Below are 22,497 nucleotides of genomic sequence, written 5' to 3' on the forward strand. Positions count from 1 at the left end.
TCCAGAAGGAGCTCTCTAGAGTGCAATGCCAAGCTCTGCAGTGCCCTCCATCACCCTTGGGGTGAAGCCCACACCCTGCTCAATTTAGACCCTGAAACTGGTCCCAACAAACACCCAGCCTCATCTTTCTCCCCAAGGCTCTGGCCAAACCTAATCCTCCAAGTGCCTGGGTAGACTGTGCTCACTCCATGCCTTTGCAGATGCTGTTCCCTCTGCCTGGGAGACCGTCTTGTTCCACTGTCCTCTAAGCCTCAGCTCCAGACTCACCCTCTCAGAGAAGCCCACCCTGCTGCTTCAGGTGGGTGTCACATCATATTTCAACTATCCACTTTCCTGTTTGCGTCCCCATGAGGCTAAGAGGTTTTTACCTCTCACTCCTAGAGTTAACCCATGTTCCAACTGTGCAAAATCAAGACTTCTCTGAGCCACCGTGCCCTCCTCTGTGTGATGGGGATTATGACCCTGGCCTTGCCAGGCTAATGGAATATTAGAGATTTTGGATGTGAAGAGCTTACACAACACAAGTACACTGAAACTGCTGTCACTGTGCTGTTGTTTACGTCAATACCACTAACATCAACACAGAGGGCTCACTCGTAAACGTATGCCACATGGGTCCCTCACCTGCTCAGTGACAATAATCACCATGGCTTGAAAGGGCTCTAGAAAGAGCAAAGCCCCATTCAAGTGTAAGTCGTAATAATTCTGATAGTTAACACTCTTGATTCCCACAAGCCCCTAGACCTGTGTCATTCCGACACGCCCATTCACTGAACAAAATTTATTAAGTACCTACTATGTGCCAGGCAACATGCTAGCTCTTTGGGACTCAGCAGTAGGTAGACACGAAATACTTAATTGCAACATCTACCTTTCTTTCTTTGCCTTTTTTTTTTTTTTTATTGAAGTATAGTTGATTTACAATGTTGTGTTAATTTCTGCTGTACAGCAAAGTGACTCAGTTATACACATATAGACATTCCTTTTTATATTCTTTTCCATTATGGTTTATCCCAGGAGATTGGATAGAGTTCCCTGTGCTCTACAGTAGGACCTTGTTGTTTATCCATTCTAAATGAAAGAGTTTGCATCTACTAACCCCAAACTGCCAGTAAAGTTCAGCCTCCTGACTCAGCATGCGGGCCCTTGCCTGAGCCCAGGGAGGCTGCCGTTTGCTCAGAGACGTTCCTGGTAGCCAGAAGTCTCCACCTGCGTACCCTCTTCCTCCCCACCTCCCCCCGTTGCCAGTCTGGAAACAGTAACTCTGCCCTGTTTCCAATCCAGTTGCTAGCTTTAAATTCAAACACTGTCAGCTCCCTCAGAGCAGGGAGCACGCCTGCCCTTTTCACGGCTGTGTCACCAGCGTTTAGAACATGGCCTGGCACAGTCACTCAGCCTCTTATGTACTCATTCATTCACTCACTCAACAGATATTTATCAAGTCCTGCTAAGTGCCAGACTCCGGGGAACCAGCCGTGCAGCCCTGCCTCACTGAGCTCCTATCTTAGTAGAGGGATCGGGGGGGCGGAGGAGATTGCGTTACGAGGTGAAGCGGAGCAGTTGAGACCGAGGGGTTAGGTGCTGTGTCACCCAGGGTGGTCCCAGAAGACCACCAGTAATGTAAAGGGCCTTGAGTCAGCTGATCTGTTGGAATCCCTGACCTGGGGCGAAGCCCCAGCCCCCAACTCCGTTGATGAGATCAGGATCTCCACCTCGTGAGTCACCATGGGCAAGACCGTGGTCATGGAAGGAAGAGAAAGCATTCGCGGCGGAGGTGACAGGTGGTGCTCAGGTCCCTGCAGCTGCTGAGGCCTTGGCGTCCAGCCAGGAGGGGAGCTGACTGCAGCAGGGCAGGAAGAGCGGGGCTGTGGGCGCTCGTCTGGCTCCACACTCGCCCCCGTGGGAAACTGAGCGGATCATTTCCCCTCTCGGCACTTGTATTCTCATCTAGAAAATGCGCGTGAGACATTGACCTCATTCTTCCTAAGTGTGTGAAAGCAAATGTAGCAAATTTGTCGAGCACTGCTCGGTCGACCCATATTTACTGGGTGCCCATTGCCTTTTCGGGAATGCCTGGTGCCTCCCAGGAGAAAGCAGAGGACGGTAACTAGGATTTGAGCGGCTACCATATAACAGAAATCTTCACAGACATTATCTCCTTTAACACCACCACCAGTAATAATAACGCGCACTTAGATGGTGCTTCATTATGAGGCTGGTGCTATTAGTAGCCCCGTTTTATACAGGAGGAAATTGAGGCTCAGAGAAATGTAATGGATTTCCCCAAAACAAGAATTCAAACCCAGATATGACTGACAGTAAATCCCATCCATTGACACCCGTCAGAGATCACAGTTAAGCCAGAAAACAGTGCGGTCACTGGTACCATAGAAGCATTGCCTGAACCAGTGACCAAGATTGGCAACTGCTGTCAGGAGTAGGCGAGGTGGGCCCAGGGGTTGGGTCTCATGCCAAGCAGGGCCCCATCCTGCCCAGCCCTTTGCTGGAATCCAGAGGATCAGTGTGGCCTCAACAGAGTCGAGGGCATGCCCTCAGGGGGTCTGGGGTTCAGGAAGCCACTCCCCCCGCAGCTCTCTCCCCTCAGCCCTTAACACCCTCTCTCCTCCCCCAGGAAGTTGTGCGTCTCTGGCATGCTACCTGCTCTGCTCCCCCATCAGAGCTCGGCCAGGAAGCAAAGGTAAGGGTACCACCCAGGGTCCCACCCATGGGCGGTGTTCAGAGTGCCCCTCACTCCTGGTGCAGGGGGCCATGATATCACTTCCCCTTTGCAGTCGCCAAGAGCACTCCTAAGTGGGAATGAGAGGGGTCAGTCTGGCAACTTGTTAGAACGGAGTCAGCTTGTGTTACAACAGAGAAACCCTTCCCTGTGCGTGCTACCTTATTCAGTCATGCTCCCCAAAAGACCTGAGGGATGGATCCCCAGTTTACTGATTAGGAAACTGAAGCACAGAGAGGGGAAACAACTTGCCCAAAGACGTACAGCTGGAAGGTGGCTAAGCCTGAATTCCAACCCACTTTTTCTTGTCTCTATCCCCAAGTGGTCTACACACCTTGTAGGTGGTTGGTATTTGTTCGATGAACGAATGAGTGAATTAATGAATTGCCCAAGATCAATGGCAGGGCAGAGCAGGGCTGGAAGCTCACTCTCCTCTCGTTCCCAGTTCCTATGCTTTTCTGCTGAGCTGTGGCTTTCTGCATTGATGAGCTCAACATTCTCTTCTGCACCCTTACCCCAGGATCTCAAACATCTCATGTGTGATGTTCATTACCCCCCCACCCCGCTGCAGACAAAAAGATGAAAGGTGGACCAGTCAGCCTTGGTTACTCTTCTAGGTGGCCCCCAAGCTTGGATCACACCCAGCATCCCTTCATCCAGCCACATCGCCTCTTCCCCACCACCCACTACCAGTAATCCAACGTGCATAGTTGTAAACTTGTTTCTTTAAATAAACAGTCTTGAGTTTCATACCAAATAGTCTTTTAAGAGGAGGAACGTCTCCAGGCCACCTCGTATTTAGCATACAGTGAGCCACATATTTGCACAGAGAGAGTGTGTGTGGATATAGAGATCGCCCGATCGCTATAGATATCGTTGCTCATCCAGATGGGAGCTATTTATGATGCTGAGTCACTCGCAGAGAATGCCACTGAGGGATTCCAGGCTGGGCTCAGAGCCCCAGCATCACAGACCTCATGGCTCTTTGCCTCGTCCTCACTGTTCACAAATAAGAGAGACAGAGAGAGAGAGAGTGGTCTCCCATCACAGTGCAGGGACGGAAGGAGATATTTTGGCCACAGTATACGAAGACTTTCTCATAATCAGTTCCTATTTCAAGCCATTGTCCTTCATCCAGAACACCACATGCTTTAAGATCATCTAGTCCAATTTCTTCATTGTATAGGAGCAAAAACTGAGACCCAGAGAGGGAAGGAAGTTGCTTAGTGTCACACACAAGTCAGTAGCAGATCTGGTCCCAGAGCTCAAATTTTCTGATTGCTATCTGGGGCTCTCTCCCAACCCCCAGCAACCTTCTTTAGTTTCTCTCCAGTGTCGTGCCATTTCAGCCCCTCAGGAGCTTCTGTTCCCTGTAAACTCGGAGCTGTCCCTGAGCACTACCTTCCCTGGGCTCCTCTAGGAGCGGAGCTGAGTCTGGCTTGTTCGAGTATCCCCCATGCTTAATGCAGGACCTGCACACACTAGGTTCTCAAAGCTTGTGCACTGGGTGTTATATAAAGCCAAACACGGTACCAATTCCTGGGGAACCCTAGTTCTCCATTTGAAAAGGCACCCATTTATCTCCACCCTCTCTTTCTTTTCTCTAAGCCAGTTCTCTATCCATGCAAAAATAGACTCCCTCCCACTCACCACCCATCTCTGCCCAATTCTATAATGAATCAATTTTATTAACAGGCTTTGGGATGGAAACTTAACAAAGGCTTTTTGTGAAAGTCACCCTTTATCTCCGTATATAGTTCACTTCTCAAAGAATTCTGCTTAACTGGTCAAATGGGATTTCGCCTTACATAAAATATTCATTAATCTACTCTTTCCCTCCCTATAGAATGTGTTTGTTAAAGTGATCTCTATCCATTATTATGGATAGAGATATGGATATTATTATCCATCTTTATCCGTTATTATGGTGATCTCTATCCATTATTATGGATTCTATTCAGTTGTTCTAAGAGACAGTGGGATGAGATGGAAGGGGCCTGGGCTTTGGAATTAGGACTGGGTTACATCTTAGCTGACCTCTTAATGGTTCTGCATCCACAGTGATTGCTGTGAGAATTGAATGATATAATGTCTGTAAGGTATCTTGCACATATAAGTGCTCAATATACGTTTGTGAATGAATGAATTACTCAGGACCCTTATGACTTATCATATCCTGAAGGGTGAGAGACCAACTAATGCTGCAGTCTGAAGGCTTGAAGTCAGAGAAGTTCAGGAGAGTAGTTTGAGAAGTCTTGTGAAACAGACCCCAGGGAGTAAGCTGCTGTCTCCAAGCCAGAAAGGGATGCTCTTTCTGTGGTCCCTTGTGGAAGGGATTCCCTCAGCTCGAGGAAAATTTGAGTGTTAAATCTAGGTTCAAAATAGAAAACCCCTTGAGAATAAATGTTGTGCCTTAAGTGTCAGATTCTAACTTTACCCAAACCAGAGCCTGGCTCAGGGTAGTAAGGAATAGACAAAGATACGCAGTAAGTATGCATTGAGTTGGGTTGAGTTGAGCTGAGTAGAATTGACTTGTTGACTTGACTTGAATTAACTTGAGTTGTTTTGAGTTCACTAATGGACCCAACTCTAGGGTGTACCAAGGGAGAAGCTTCCTAGAACTCGAGCTTAAATTAGACCTGGTCCCACAGCACAGGGGAGATCTTCGTGATGTTCTGGGGACATTCAGAGCCTTCCAAAGATGAAGGCTTCTCAGAGAGGACCAGGACCATAGCCAAGACTGAGAGAAAAGGGCAGCAGTCTTGGCTTGGTCAGGGGGCACCACAAGGCTGAATGTCCTTTAGGAATCTTTAAAACTTATTGGAACTCTGTGGGGATCTTTCCATATTTTTAGGACAACAGATTCTTCTCTTCCTGGTGAACAAAGGACCTTTGGGGTTACCCACTTCGGTGGGAGATGGCCTCTAGCTTTGAGGGAGTCAAATAAACTCCACCATGAGGGGAGAAGGCAGGCAGAGGCCAGGAGTTAGGCAGAGCCCCATACTGCAGTTGCTAGCACCGTCATAAACTGGTCCTCCTGTTGGAGTGAGGGCTTAGGGATCTGAGTGAGGTATGATTCTAACTCTAGACTTTCATCAGGTAGTGGTTGCTAAAGGGAACAGTGATCCAGGAACCATAGTGGGGAATCAGACAAGACCTGTGACATCACAATACTGAGGTCAGTCAGCACCACTGGGGCTCATGTTGCTGACTCCATCTTAGTCACTGCCCATCACAGAATACAACCAGGCATTCGAGAGAAAAAAGAATGGAGGGTTTAAATGAGATTCAGGTGAGCAGTGGCTGCTCAAACCTTTATTGTATTCAGCTGTGTCTGTGTGTATCCATCTCCCACACTAGCTTGGGAACCCATCAGAGGCACTACATCTATTCTTCTCAGTCCTCCCTGTGCCAAAAACTCTGGGTACAGGTTAGACATCAGTGTTCAGTGAATGAATAATTAGGTCAGAGTAAGGCTTACAATGCCAGTGGAAGATTTCAAGAGGGAAAGATGGAAAATTTCAAGATTTCAAGATGGCAAAAGTCCAAAGTAAGGATGTCTAGCCAGAAAAGATAGCATAGATTCAAAAGTTGCCCCTCAGCAGTGTGGCTTACAGGAAAAATTGGACTAAATGGAGTCAAGACAGGGTGGTGGAGTGCAGGCTTAAAATAATGTTCCCCAGAGCCCCAGACTTCTGAGACAGGCTGTCAGGGGCCATCATAGAATGAGTGTGAGCAAGAGAAGTTCCCCCAAAACAATCTCATTTAAATTTAAAAGTTGCAATTTTATCTCTTTTATATATTGGATTTCCACACACATTTTCATTTTTAAAGAAATCTTTGGATTGAAAAAATGCATTTGGGAAGCACTAGTGTTGAAATAGCCTAGGCATCTGGAGTTAGGCTGTCTGCATTCAAATCTCAGCCCCAAGCCTTTCCACCTATGGGACTTCAGGAAGGGACCCCTTTAAGCCTCCACATTCTTATCTATAAACCATCCTTCCAGCGATGTGTGAACATTAACTAAGATGATACAGTATTTCCCAAAGGCTGGCATGTGTGTGATTGATGGTGTGCACAATGATTTTAGGTGGTATATGGATGAACATTTATTATTTTAAAAGCTCACAGTTGATGCATGTTAGAAAAACATAAGCATCACATTAGACTCCATGATTTATGGAAATAATACAGCATTTCCTTTTAAAATAAAATTCTGTGCTTTTTGAAAGGCAAATTGATTTAAAGAAAAACACTAAGTAAATGAATAGTACTAATACAGCAGAAATCATGACGGTGGTACATGAATGACTGAAATGCGGGAAAAAATGAGATAATCTATAGAAGACACCTCTCACAGTGTCTGTCATTTAGGAAGGGCCCAAAAAGTTTCGTTCTTGTACCCTTCTCTCCATTTTAACTCGCTGGGATGGCTGAGCCTAGAATCAAGCTCATCCACTGGGGCAAAGTAGATGCCCAGGCCTGGTCAGTCTGGAATACAGTGTGTGGTAGGCATGGGGCAGGCAGCAGTGGTCAATTTGGAGCAGACAGCAGTGGTCAAGTCCAGGAGAGGAGCAGTGGTCAGGCCCTGGCAGCCAGCTGGCCACAGGATCTTGAAGCAGGCAGAGGCTGCTGAAGCATCATCCAGAGGCACCAACCATGAGTGGTCTGTGAGATCACTTGAAGAGTTATTCAGGAACAAGTCAAATACCACTGGGAGAGAGTTACTTCCTTTTTCGGTTGATTCCATCAAGGAGAAAGTCTCAGTTGGAGGTTAGCATCTCCTTGAGGGCTCTCTAACACTTGCTGATCTTCCTTTTCAACACAGAAGCCCAGCCTTCAGTTGGCAAGAGTATCTAACTAAAAATGAATAACAATGTTGTATTTTCCATGTATTTATTTTTACCGTTACCTTCCATGTATAGAACACGATACAGGTGTTCTGTTCATGAGAATGATCTCATGTTCCCTTTTCAAATATATGTATTAAAGGTTAAAAAGTGAGTGTGTTACTTCTGTTCAGCATAAAGTGAATAATAGTTCAAGCAGGATATATACATAGAAACAGATAAAGGTGGTCCTTGACCAAGAGGAAATCCATCCTGGCAGAGGCACAGCTCTAGAGAGCCCATGCTGGGCCCACAAGCAGGATGTCTCCCGACTCAGTCACAAGCTTTGGGGCAAGTTTTGTGCTGGGGAGGGCAAACAAGGCCCCATCCTAAGCAGGAGTCAGACTGCTGGGCTCCCAGACCCTGAGCTCCCAGAATGAGCCAGGGGTCCAGGGACCAGGGCAGCGACAGGCCAGCAGTCGGTATAGTCAGGTCTGCCCCCAGAGGGTGGGTCTGGAAGGGATCCCAGGCCTCTGGTTTCCAGTGAGGCTGGGCCTGCAAAGGATGACCCAGTGCCTCCGGCAGAGAGGGAGGAAGGAACTGAGGATCAGGAACAGGCAAGGTCTGACTCCACAGAATCTGGTGTGAACCCAAACTAGTCACACCAGCCTTTGAGAGGGGCTGTGTATGAGTTAGGGTGTGCTGGTAGCAAGCAACAGAAACCAAATCTGCCCCACTCAAACAGAAGCAGGGGTTTTTAAAAGATTATCAGATAGCACCCAGAATCAAAAGGCAGGCTGGCGGTCAGGCTCAGAAAAAGAGAGGAACCAGAGCAGACCAGGAGTTTGGGAGCAGGAACTGAGGCCATTTTTTTTTTCAAAGTTCCCCTTTGGGTTACATCAGCCACAACTGTTTTTTCGTCTTTGCCTCAGTCTTCTCGTGCTTCACAGCCCCAGGAGGAGCACCAGCTAGCCTGGCACGTGTCCTTTGTCCTCCTCTTGGCCAACAGAGAGCATGGAGGCTTCATTAGACTCCCTCCAAGTTTGAATACTGAGGAAGGGGTGTTTCCCAAAAAGAAAATCAAGGGGCTGTTACTAAAAGGAAGAGGAATGGATTCTGAGTAGCCAAAACCAGCAAATGTCTACTATAAGGAGCTGGGAAGGGGCAGGGAGGTGCAGGCTATGTGGTCCCCTGGGCCTGACTCTCTGGGATCATAACTAGGGCTTCCTTTCTCCCACCCTTGGCTGGACCAGGGTGCATCCCACTCTGGGACCAGTAGTCAGCTGAGGCAGGGGTCTCTCATGCTTCCCATGAGGGGCTCCTGGATCCTCTCATGGTCTGCAGAAGGGAAGCGGCTGGACAAGCCTGGTCTGTGACTCTTCAGCCTTTTTGTAGCCGAAAAGGATCTGCTGGGCTGAGAAAATCTAATGAGAATTGCTCACTCAGGGGTTGCAAACCCAACTGTCTGCTGGCTGGCAGAGAGCAAATGCATGAAAGTAACTGAGGTGACCTGGAATATGCATGCCTGTCTAAAGGGGATGCAACTGCCAGCTCCAGCCAATTGTTGCCATACAAGCACGTGGACCCACCCAGTGTTGATTAATATCCTGATTTTTTAAAGTGAAGCCCCAAATCCAGAATTTCATGAGATTCCTCGTTTTTAAATATTGCTAACTACCAGAAAAACATTTTAAATATTGTGCTGACCAAACAGTATAAACCACCAGTTTGCGGCCATTGGACTAACTTCTATTCATCCACTACAACCCAACTAAGAAGTCACTTCTCAGCTGGGAAGCCTTCTGTGACTTGCCCCTCCCTCTACCTTGCTACCCTTTCTTGAGCCTCCTATAGACCCTTTATTTTTTCCTGTCACAGTACTGACACTCTGCATGATAAAAATTCATTTGTTTTCATCTGCTGTCTCCTCCAGGATGAGGACACCCACCATGTCTTCTGTCTCTTCCCAGCACAGTGCCGGACACATACAGGTGCTGTGGCACTGCTGAAAGGGGAGCTCTGGGGACTGCATTTGTCAAGGTGGCTAGGTTTTTCAATGGTAGCAAATCACTCCTGAAATCTCTGTGGCTCAATAGAGCAAAGGCTTGTTTCTCTCTCATGTGAAGTCTGCTGTGGGAGTAACAACTCTCCAGGCAGCTTCCTTCCAAGCGGTGACTCAGAGATCCAGGCTAGCTCCATCATTAGGGAGCAGGGGAAGAGAGCCAGGGAGAACTCACATCCACTCTTGTATACCTCAGCCTAGAAGTGACATTCATTGGCTCTCTTCACAGCCATTGGCCAGAACTAGTCCCATGACCTGTCTCACTATAAGGGCCTGGAAATATGGTTGGAACACAGCCAGGGCCCATCATTTACAGGAAACAGTGGAACTCTTACAGTCAGTGAATGGAAGTACCTCTTAATTAGTGACATCCAGAAAAGTAGGAAAGAAGTAGGGAGAGAATTTCATTAGTTGAGCTTTCTACATTTTCTCATTTTTTCTAAGCAGTAAACACCCGGAAAAGAAAATCAAACTGATGGAAAAATAGGGGTCAAATGCTAATGAGCAAACCATTTAGAGTGAAATCACACTGGCTCTTTGGTATCTCATTTGAGATTCATGAGGACCTGGGAATGATTGCAGCTGCTCAAAGGGTCTCTCTTCTGTGATTAAATGCCAATGCATTCAAGAATCCTGACCCTCGCTGTCACCCTTGGCCAGAAACTCAGCCAAGGTGAGTCAGTGGGCACCCCCAGAGGCTCAGAGACACACATCATGCCTTCTACAGGCTGGGCACGATGCAACCACAGATGTTTCCTTGGAATGGAATAACAAGGTGGTAGACATGCTCTAGAAAGAGGGCAAGCTTGGGAACCAGAAAGACCTGGGTTCAAATTCCAGCTCTTTCCTAATAAGTCAAACTCCTAGCAAGACTCTTCACTTCTCTGAACCTCAGTTTCATCATCTCTAAAATGGGGACAATAGCACCTTCCTCCCAGAACAGCTGTGCACAGTCTATGAGGTTACACGTGTAAGGGGCCTGGTGCTCAGTAGTACCTCAATTGACATCATTTCTTTTTCCCCACTGGGTTGGAGAGACTGAATCTAACCTCCCACCAATAGCACTCCTGAGTTCAGTCAGCCTGTTCCCATTTGCATGCCTCTGGTGACAAGAAGCTCACTATACACCAGCCCCCTGCCCACAACCCCCAAGCATCCTGCTCCATGTTTGAACCACTCCAGTGGTGTTTGTCATGAGAGGATATGATGTCCCTGGGGACTAGAGTTTGAGGGAAAGGTGCCTGGCCTAACTCCCCTCTCTGGATGACTTATCACTGCCTCGGCCCCCAGGGGCTATCTGGGGAAACTGAGTGTGGTGAGAATGAAGGCAGTGAGGGGTTCAGAGTAGGGGAATATGTGTCCATTTCCTGTTTACAGAGAGAGGACACAGAAACCCATCACATGGGAGACAGGATCCCAGAGAAGAAAATCTCTGGAAGACTATCACAGGACCATGATGGGGATCCAGCCTGAGATGAAATGAGGGAAGCTGCAGGGAGCAAATAGGAGCTCAAAATAAAGGCTCCAAAATAATTTATTCTGCAAACATTCACTGTTTGCCCACCGTGCTAGGCCCCATGCTGAGCACCGGGGTCAGAGACATGAAGCAGCCATCGGCCTTGATCTTGGGGGAGTGGGGCAGACATGTGATAATAATATTAAAACCATATGGGGGTTGCTGAGATAAAGGGAAGTGTGGGGTGGGGACTGTGAGAGCTCAGAAGAAGGGTACCTAGCCCACCTCGGGATGGGGTGTTTAGGAAAGGATGAGGAGGTGGACAAAAATGGGGAGAAAGGATGCCAGGCAGAGGGCCAACATGGGCAAAGACACAAAGATGAGAAACAGCCTGGCCTGTGGAAAGACCTACCCACTGTCCTTTACTACTTAAGGCAAAGGATGATGATGGGATGGCCAGAGCAGGCAGCAGACCGCCTTGAATGACAGCCACAGAGCTGAGACCCTGCCCCTGACCAGGAGGGAGCCATGGAAAGGTGGGAGGCTTTGCAGAAAATTGTTATTGAAATACAATTTACACTCATAACAGTGGTCGTATCATATATTTACAGCTCAATAAATTTTCATAAAGTGAACATACCCCGGTAACAAAGCAAGAAACAGAAACGTACCAGCATTACACAAGCCCTTTTTGCTCCCCTTCCCAATCACCATCGTCCCAAAGGAACCGCCATCTCGACTTCTAACCGTATGGATTAGTTGACTTGTTTTTGAACTTCATGTAAATGAAATCATGCGGTGTTTTTGTCTGACTTCTTTCAATCAGCATTATGGTTGAGATTCTTTCCTATTGTTGCATCATGTTGCATTCTTGCATGGTGTTCATTCTCACTGCTAAATTTTATGCCACTGTGCGTCTGTGCCGAAATCCATTCATCATTCTGGTGCTGATGGGCACTGGGGTTGTGTTCAGCTTGGGACTCTTATGAAAAGTGCTACCATAAGGATTCCTGTACATGTCTTTGGATGAATATTTATATACATTTCTGTTGGGTTTATGCCAAGGAGTAGAATCAATGCATCATAGGGGATGCAGGTTCCCAGGGGAGAACAAATGTTTTTTTCCAAAATGGTAGTCCCAATGTACACTCCCTACTATACTGTATGAAAGTTCCAGTAGCTCTATATCCTCACCAACATTTGATGGTTTCTGGCTTTTCCATTTTAACCATTCTGGTGATCATACATGGTTAAAATGGTGGATGTAATTTGCATTTCTCTGATGACTAGTGAGGTTGAATACCTTTTCATATGCTTACTGGCCATTTGGACATGATATTTCCTGAAGTATTTGTTCAAGTCCCTGGGAGGGGAGAGGCAACGTCTACATTTCATTTCAGAAAGTCATCTTGGGTGGCCAAGTGGGGCAACTGGGATTGTAGAAGTAGGTTCTCTGGAACCTCTGGCTAGTACCAATGGCAACTCACTTAGGTACTGGGCTTCCTCTACTTCCTCTGCCTCTTTAAATGCTGATAGTCTCCTTGAGAGGTCAAAATTGTTATCAACATCTCACAGATGAGGTGACTGGGCTTACAGAGGGGCATGACTTGCCCAAGATCTCACAGTGGTGGCCTCAGACCCTCAGTTCATTTCCTCATCAGTCTCAGACCAGAACAGGAAGCTGTGGGGAAAAAATAGAATAGAAAGAAACAGAAAAAAAAGGTAAAGAGACAATTACAAAGATATCTATCTCACTCATTTTCCACAAGAGAAAATTCTCCCTCCCTTTCCCCTCTTCCTTCCTCCTCGCATCTCCCCAAAAGTCCAGCAGAGATGAGCAGTCATCAGAAGCCTAGTGCCCGCCAACCCCAATATTGTGTTGGATGCCCAGTAATGTGAAGGGGGGCATCAGGCCAACCTGCGTCAGATCCCAGCCAGCCACTGCTCACTGTGTGGCCCAAGACCAGTCATTTTACCTCCCTGGGCCTGAGGCGTTTGTCTGTTTCAGTAATCCCTTCCTCAGAGCCTTGCGGAGAGGAGTCAGAGAGCCAGCTCCCTGCCTGGCACAAGGCGGCCCCTGGTTTAGGTGACATATGCTTGTTCCTTCCCTTGACCCTTCCAGGACTGGGGGTGGAGCTCCGCATGCTGCCCAGGGCCCAGTCCTTTTGCATCCTGCCTCCCTGAGTAGGAGGGGGAGCATCCTTTTGTCTCATGCAGCCACAGCTGGGCCCTGGAGAGTGTCCTCACTGCTGGAGAACAGGTGTAGCAGGGGCAGGAAGCGTGTCCCTCCCTCCAGGAGCTCCATCCCCACAGCAGCCCACACTCAGCCTGACAGCCACACGGTTAGCCCCAGAAGGGCCTTTCTCTTCTCAAGGGCTCTCATCTCAGAGCCCAGACGCCTTTATCTTGGGAGCTCTGCTTGGTAAAGTGCTTTGTCAATGCCACCTCCAAGCAACCCTCCCACCCCGCCACACACACGCCACGCAGTGCCATCCTGCCTGCCCTTCCGTTCATAGTGAGCGTTCCAGGCACCATGCTAGGCACTGGGACACCCACAGGGTCTCTGTCCTCACGTAGTTTCCCCTGCAGGGGGAGAGATGGATAATAAAAAGCCGATGGATACAGAAAATAGGATCGCTTCAGATGGTGCCCAGGGCCTTGGAGATGGGAAGGGGGAAGCTTTGATGGAGAAGGGCAGCTGGGTAACCACTCGGTCCCAGAGCAGAGTGGGGAAAGTCACAGGCCTGCTGCCTGCAAGGGTATGTCCTTCTCTGGTTTCAGCTCCAAACTCAGCTCCTGGAGGGAAGGGTCACACCACAGCTACCACTGGGGGGAGGTCCCAAGATGTAGCACCAGAAGGTCCTAGCTGCTGCTGACCCCCAACTACTTTGCCCCCTTCCCTGCCTCATTACCGAGCCTGCCTGCTCCTCACAATTGTCTGCCTCTCCTGCCCCCCAGTGGCAGGGAGAGGGGTCACAGGAACTCTTTCTCGATCCACCAGCTTTTCCCTACCCATCCCATAGATTTATCCCGCCAACTCTACTGGATTCAGAGCAAACTGAGTCCTTTCCAGATGGATCCCCCAACAAAGCAACAGAGGTAAGGCCCACTGAGCCCCAGTCAAGGCCAGCAGACCCTCCCAGATCTCCACACCCAGGACTCTCTCTCCATCTCTCCTTCTCAGGCTGTCCCTTCCCTCTGTCTTTTACCCTTTCACTGACTCATTCTTTCTCTGTGTGTTTCTCTCTGTCTCATTTCAATTTTCCCATTTCCCTGTCACTCTAATTCACATCCTAAATGTACTTCTTATCTGGACATTAATTTACTTCAAATACTGATTTTTAAAAAATGCATTGAGCCCCTGCTGGGTGCCAGGCATGGAGCAAGGAGCTTGGGTCTAATCAAAGATGAGTAAAGCACAGACTTCCTTGGAAGGGAGATGAGTCATGTGCTTAAATAAGTGAAATGGGGAGGCTGAAAGTGACCGATGTTATAAAGGAGACACTGATGGGAGCTGAAGAGCATCAAGGAGAGGGGTTCCTGGGGACTTCATGGAGGAGGTGACTTTTTAGTCAGACCTTAAAACATGGTCGTGCCATGGAAAGTAGGCTGACCATGGGGAGGAAGGTCATCTCCCGCAGACTAGCTGCTCAGTGCCCTCTCCTCTCAAATCAAAATCCTACTCTCCAGCATCCTTATTATTTAGTCTCCAAGGAAGCCTGAATATAGGACGGACTTTGTGTCTGAAAGACCTGGGTCTGAGTCTCACTGACTCAACATTCTGAGCTTTCATTTCATCATTTGTAAACAGCCTCCTAGGGCTGTTGCGAAAATCAAATAAGACAAAGGATGTGAAAATGCTTTCCTACTGCTAATGAGGCTCTTTACTATTAATGAGGGCTCTTTTGACTGCAAGCTACAGAAACCCAACTCAAAATGGCTTAAAGTAAAAAAAGGAAAAGTCTGACATGGCTTGCATCAGGCACACCTGGATCTAGGTTTCAAATGATGACCTCAAGACTCTTTCTACATCTCTCAATTCTGCTCTCCTGTACATTGGCATCACTCTCAGGCAGGCATTCCCCCTCAGAGTGGCAACACAGCAACAACCCTTCCACCAGCTGAGTGACTCCAATGGAAATAGGATACCCCGTTCCCAATGGTTCCAGCAAAGTTCTGGGATTGAATCTAAGTGAACTGATTCCTAACCCATACCTATAGCCAGGGCTGGGTCACACACTGACCCCTGGAGCTGGTGATGACGTGATCCTCCCACCCAATCCATAAGGACCACAAGTGGGAAGGGAGTAGGTCCTCCCAAGAGATGCTGTTACACTATTACAAGTAGGAGGGGTAATGGGTGCAGGGTGTCAGTTCACTTAAGTAATAGAGACAAAGAACACAGAGGAAAAGAAGATTTGCTCCTTCTTATCTCTCAGGTCTCAGCCTAGTTGTCATCTCCTCCAAAAAGTCTTCTCTGATCCCCCAAGGCTGTATTGGGTACCACCACCACCACCACCACCCTTGTGCTCCTGCAGCACCTTACACTTCCCTTATCATCATACTCATCACATTTATTATAACTTTCTATTTACTTGTCTGTCTCCTTCACAGTACTCTAAGTATTGGGAAGAAAAACACGGTACCTGTCTTGCTGTAGCCCTCATGTTGACAAATGTTGGACACTTAGTAAATGGTGGATGGATGGATGGATGAATGTATGATGAATGGATGGGTGAGTGGTTGAATGTAAGGATGATGGATGGATGATTAGATGGTTAGATGAATGAATAATGGGTGGATGGTTGAAGTGAATAAATGAACGAGTGGTTGGATGAATGGATGGGTGGATGGATGAGAGGATGGATGGATGGATGAGAGGATGGATGGATAGATGATTGGTTAGATGGATGAATGAATGAATGGTTTAGGAGAAAACTGGTAAGACCATTTTGGGATGTGCTAAGCCTAGGCTGCCTGTGAGCACAAAGAGATGTCCCTCAAGCTGTTGACAGATGAACTTGGAGTTCAGGAGAGAGGTCTGGGCTGGAGATAGAGGTTTGAGAGCTATTAGCATGGAGACTGTCATAGAGGCCATGGAAGTGGATCAAGATCACCAGAGAGGAGGCAAACGGTGCATCCAAGGTCACACATCACATAAGTGACACTTGAACTCAGGGCTGTGTGGTGTCAATGTCTGCTCTCATTCCTTCATTCCAAGGCAAGCTGGCCACTACTTGAAGTGGCAGCACAGAATTAACATCTCTCCTTTCTCCCCTCCCTCCCCCTCCTCAAACCGCTCAGCCAGAAGGGAGCAGCTGCCTGGGAGGACAGAGAGACAGATTATGTAAACTGTGATTGCCACCCACAGGAGGAGGAGGAGAGTGAATAGGTATTGAAATGCGCTTTCAATAATGCATGTCCTCCTCCACAAGGCCTGGGGCTTGGTGGAGGGGAGAAGAGCCTTAAAGGGACCAAGCCTCTGGTCCCTAGCTGCAGCACCCACAGACCCCAACCACACAGTCCTCTACCCCAGACACCTACCCCAGGGGTCCTCAACCTTTCACCATCAAGGACACTATTTTTACCCCTCCTGGTCCCAGTAGGTTTGAGTTTTTAAAGATTCTGTTTCCCAAACACACTGTATTTAAGTCATGATTAATTCATTTCCCCCATTTTTTACTAATCAAACACACTTAATTGCCACTCAGAGTTTTGTTCAGCAAGAGGTAAGTCACGAGGTGATATCACTCTAACCCAAAGCTGAGAAATACGACAACATTGTTAGCCAGGCCCACCTTGCTGCTGGAAAAATGCCTTCTCTCCCCATCCCCCATTCATTACTGTCTTTGGAAAACCCCGGACTGGGGAACACAGATTCTGTCCAGCATTCTCATTTCACAGAAGAGAAAACTGAGACCCAGAAAGGTGAATGGACTTGCCTGAGGTCACAGGATCAGTGGGAACTGAAGGCTGAGGCCTGACCTCTCCAGTTTCAGCTGGCTTAGAACTCGGCAATGAGATAGGGATCTGAAAGTAAAGAATATGGCAGGGGGAGAAAGCCTCATAGCCAGCACCTTCACTGCACCCCTACTATGCACCTAACCCAGTAGATATATTCTCCTACTTTGTTCTCACACAGTGGTCCTGAGAGGTGGGATTGCCATGCCCCGTTGTGCATATGATGAAACTGAGCATCAAAGAGGCTCTGAGGGTTACATAATCCACTTGGCTGGAAAGTGAAAGATCAGTATTCCAGTAGGTTCATACACTGACTGTGAAACTCACACTCTTTCTACCTCACTGGCCTGGCTAGGGGGAAACGAGGCACTTATTCAGACTGGATCTGAAGTTCTGCTCACCACTTACCAGCCATGTGTATTTGGCTAATGATCTACCTCTCTGAGCCTCCATTTCCTTACCTGGGGAACTAGGATAGCATCTTATTCCTTGGGTGATTGTGGAAAGTAAGAAGAGATGATGAGGGTTCAAGATTCCAGCACAGAGCTTGGGGTACAGCATTTGGAAATGGCCTCCTCTCCCTTCCTCCTCCCCTTTTTTTGTTAAAAATCCTCTGAGTTGGCAGAAGCCAGGGTGAGATATCTGATTGCTTATGTCTTTGGGGATCTTCTGGGCTGGGGATTAGGAAAGCATTGCCCTGTTCTCTCTCTGTTATCAATTAAATGTACTGTCCTCTTCTGGTTCAATAATTCTAAGACAAGAGCCAAGGGTAGGATTAGGCTCTCTCCCTCCCGTGTGAATGCTCCCCTGGTCATCGCCATCTGTTTCCACGTCTGGTTTTGTGGCATCAGGTCGAGATGTCTTAACAATTCCCCCCACCCTCCTGGAAACCCCATTTATTCCCCAAGGCAGCCTAATGAAGGTGAAGTGGAAATCTCCGCTCCCAGGAGCTGGAGAAGGTGACCTCCCGGACCTGTCATAATTGTTCCCCTGGACAAGGTAGAGGTTGAGTAATTGACTCCCTGGTCCCTCTCACCCTGAAATGGTTTTAAATGATTAAGTTCAACAAACATGATAAGTAGGATGGAACACTAAGAATTCCTTGGGCATTATGCAATGTATCAGAGGTTTGTGAGTCTCCTCCCTGTGCCAGGAGTGAGCTGGGTGTTGAGGACTCAGGGATGAATGGGACCTGGCTCTGCCCTGAAGGAGCTCCCAGCCTAGATGGAGAGATGGACACAAAGACAAGCTAGGACCACCAGGCAATTTAGGGACTGTGATAGAAGGATGTGCAGGGTGTGGGAGCCCAGGAATGAGTGCGGCTGACTTGAGTTGGGAGAGAAGCGTGGGGAAGCTTCTTAGGCTCAGCATAAAGATCAACCTTTATGCTGAACCTGGTATAAAAGGCAACTTCAGACAGTGGGACAGATGGAAAGATAGGACTGTGTGAAAGCATTTTAAGGAGGATTCTAAGTTGAACAAATGGAAGGGGATGGACAAAATGAAAGGCTAGGTTGGGTCAGACAGTGAAAGGTCTTGAACACCATTGCCAGTGGACTCCAGGCTTTGGTCATGGAAAGCCATGGCACAAGAGTGACCGTGGTCAGACTAGCATCTAAGAAAGATCTCTCTGTTTGTAGAAAAAAGATTCACAAGGACAAAACCGGAGGCAGATGTACCAAAACACGAGTGACAGTTCATGCAAAAATCAGAGGGGCCTTGAACTAGACTGGAGAGGTTTTGTGGTGGGTGAATGGATTGAATTTGATGGCCAGTTGGATGTGGGGATGAGAGACAAGAAGGAATCTCTCAGGAAGGCAGCCTGCTTTTTGGGATCTACCTGCCCTTCTACTCTGCTTCGCCAACCATTGTCCAGGCCAACTCAGGTTCCCAGGGAAGCTTGGAGAAGGATGGCTTTCTGTCAGCTGTCTTCCAAAACTGAAAAGGAAGTTTACCTCTTGTACTCTCCTACTGGTCAACACACTTCCAGTTTCAAGTGAAAGAAACTCAATTCAATGTGACTTTAGCTACTATATGATCCCTACCATATGACATTCTGGAAAAAGTGAAACTATGGAGACAGTAAAAGGATTAGTGGTTTCCAGGGGTTAGGGGGAGGGTGGGATGAATAGGCAAAGCATGAAGGATATATAGGACAGCATATTTATTCTGTTTGATATTATAATAGTAGATACATGTCTTTATACACTTGTCAAAACCCATAGAATGTACAACACCATGAGTGAACCCTAATGTAAACTATGGACGTTGGGTGACAATGATGTGTCAATGTACCACTGTGGTGGGGGGTGCTGATAATGAGGGAGGCTGTGCATGTGTGGGGCAGGGAGTATATGGGAACTCAATACTCTCTGCTCAATTTTGTTGTGAACCTAAAAGTGCTCTAAAAAGTAAAATTTATTAACTTAAAAAAGAAAAAAAGGGGACTTCCCTGGAGGTCCAGTGGTTAAGACTTCGCCTTCCAGTGCAGGGGGTGTGGGTTTGATCCCTGGTCAGGGAGCTAAGATCCCACGTGCCTCAGGGCCAAAAAACCAAAACATAAAACAGAAGCAATATGGTAACAAATTCAATAAAGACTTTTAAAATGGTCCACATCAAAAAAAAGAAAAAAGAAAAAACAAGACAAAAGAAAAAAAAAGTGACTTTAGCAAAAAGGGCAATTTATTAGCATATGAGATGAGAAGTTCAAGGGATGATTGGTTTCCACCACAACTGAATCAGGCAACTCAAATGATGAGAGCAGAGCTCAGTTTCTCTCCACATCTTGGCTCTGCTTTCCTCTGTGTTCAGCTCCCCTGCAGCTCCAGACTTAGACCTCACTAGCTTAGCAACCCACCATAGAAGGAGGCTTCCCAACAGCTCCAACAAAAGTTCCAGAGCTGAGTCTCATTGGCTTCTTATGGGTCACATGCCCATCCTTGAACCAATCACTGTAGCCCAGAAGAATGGGCTGCACTGATTGGCCAAACCCTGGTCATGTGCCCTCTACTGGAGTCTCAGGCTGGGGGCTCAGCCCACCTAAACCACATGGAAGGAGATTGGGAAAGGAGAGTTCCCTCAAAGGAAATGGAGGTTCCTTACTGAAAAAAAGGGAAATGGATGTTTAGAATACAAAACCACCAGCTATCCTCTTGATCTCCTTTCCATAGCAGCCTGGAGCTATCCAGAAGGGCCACAATGCTTTCCAGAGTTTGACATCCATATTATGGTCTTGTACCCAGGCCTGCTCAACCCATCTCTAAGGTTTAGGAGATGAATGAGCAAGGAGATGCACTTGACCTTTTGTACATTCAAAATAACAACCAACTGAAACTATTCATTCATGGAATCATTGGCCTCCTGTGTGTCCTGGCCAACTCTGGCTGCCGTGACTGATGGAAAGACTCAGACTCTTCCCCAAGGAGTTCATAGTCTATTTTAGATATAATTCTCTGATAATTCAGTAGAGTCAGATTTACCCTCCAAAAATTACATTTCACTGCATATTTTTTTCTGGCACTTGGATGCTTTTATTTGCTTTTAGATTAACTGCCTCACATGAAAATCACAAATTGAAAAGGGCTTTAAAATTCCCCTTTTACTTCTGAGTCAATTTTGTCTTCACTAATAAAAAAAATCTAATTGTTATTACATTTATTGAACATGCTCACTGAGGCAGCCTCTGGTGTTTTCATGACTTTTTTCTTTGGAAATCTGAATATGAGCCCTGAGAAGGTGTGGTGGTCCCTTCATGGACTAAGAGGGTAAAGGTCTGTCCTGTTAGAACAGGGGCAAAACTGGAGTCCAGACAACATAATACTGGTGGTATGTGATCTCTATTGTCAAGTGGCTACCTGTGGAAGTAATGCATGTTGATCCTGAGGGCAGAGGTTCAAGTGATTGGGAAAAAGTTTTTAGCTCAATGTGAATGAGAAATATCTAAGGACCAGAGCTATCACAAAATGAATAAGCTGCCATATAAGGTAGTGAGCTCCTCATCCCTGGAGTCATGTAAGCAGGGACTTTTGGATGAGAAGTTGAACCAAATGATCTCAACCTCTTCCAACCAGGAGATTCCTGAACCATGGGTTGAGTTCTACCTCAGTCATTGTCTTGCTGTGTGGCCTTAGGTGAGGCCCTGCCCCTCTCTGAGCCTCAGTGACCTAGATAACCCCTTATCTTCACACCTGCCTCTGCACACTCAGGCAATTTCTGTTCCATGTATATTCCAAGGCTCCTAGTGCCTGAGAAAAGCGGGCCAGCAAACCTACTGGTGTGAGGCAGCTTCTGTTCCTAGAAATGCTGTGATTCATAGCCATGGGGACAGGCAGGTCTGGGGAAGGAAACCAGCCACTGGGGCAGGATGCATCCCCAGTACACCTGACTTGGCCTCTAGCACTGCATCATCTCTCTGTCCCAGGATTGACCCTCAATCCACAGACGATCTTGGGCATTGGCCTTGCCCCACCCGGTCAGGTAAAGGACAGCAGAGGCTGATGCAGAAGTCAACATCATGGAGGTGGAATGTTCATTCTATCTTTTCATGAGCGGTCTTAAGTCTTCTCTCATTTGATTTTTACGACAGCCTTGCAAGGGAAGCATTACTCTCCCCAGTTTGTTGGGGATCTGAAGCTCAGAGAAGCTGCCAATTGTCAGAGGCTAGCCAGCAAATAAGCAGTGGAGAGGGCACCGGACAAGGCCCACCTGCCCCACACCATGTTCCCTCCCCAAGGATGCTCATAAGCTCACCTTCCAGAAGGAAGCATCAGCTCCTCCTAGGAAAGTGCCCCTTTGCCAGGAGAGTTGGTAAGAGACAGATCAGAACCTCAAATCCCACTGTCAGTGTTTGCCAAAGGATGGTGAGGATTAGTTGGGCCTGGAGCAACACCTGCTCTCTGAATTCTGCTGGGCCTTTTGGAGAGGCCACTTGCCTTCTCTGGGCCGACTTAGTCCCTCCAACACTAACATTCTAGGATTCCATGGTCCAAAGTCTCCTCACTCCCAGGTCTCCATCTGGGTGGGGATGATGTCTTCTGGCCATATACAGGCTGACAGAGTATTTCCCACGGCCTGTCCACCCTGAGATGACCCTGAGACGTGGACAATAGAGGTCCCTCTGTACAGATGAAGAAATGAGAGGCTGCATCTTATGCCCAAGGGCACACAGTCAGGAAGGCACAGTGCCGCGAATGAGGCCCAGACCCTTAACGCTCTGATGTTGACTGCCCAGAACACACAGAGACAATTCAGGGCCTCAGCGGGGAGTAAAGTGGGGAGGGAAGCAACCAAGCAGGGGAGAGAGGACTAGACCTATATTCTGTGGCTTAATTTTCACAACTCATGAGAGAGAGAGGTGATTTGTCCCATTTTTCAGTTGAAAACACTGATGCTCAGAGACATTAAGCTATTTGCCCCAGGTCACAAAGTCAGGGAGTGGCAGAGCCCAGGTATA

General features: G+C 47.6%; 1 protein-coding gene across 3 annotated transcripts in view; it reads left to right on the top strand.

Moving 5' to 3' along the window:
• Window positions 1–22,497, top strand: part of CPLX2 (complexin 2) — an 80,068-nt gene that overhangs the window by 8,782 nt on the left and 48,789 nt on the right. Inside the window, exons 2-3 of one of the 3 annotated variants that reach the window (XM_028168553.2) lie at window positions 201–298; window positions 2,633–2,698. The exons of 1 other annotated variant lie outside the window; for it this stretch is intronic. The gene's annotated coding sequence lies outside the window, so the exon portion shown is untranslated. The remainder of the gene's footprint in view (window positions 1–200; window positions 299–2,632; window positions 2,699–22,497) is intronic. One more of the 3 variants, XM_028168552.2, reaches the window with a different exon arrangement.

Source organism: Balaenoptera acutorostrata, chromosome 2 (genome assembly GCF_949987535.1).
Source record: "Balaenoptera acutorostrata chromosome 2, mBalAcu1.1, whole genome shotgun sequence".
Taxonomy (NCBI): domain Eukaryota; kingdom Metazoa; phylum Chordata; class Mammalia; order Artiodactyla; family Balaenopteridae; genus Balaenoptera; species Balaenoptera acutorostrata.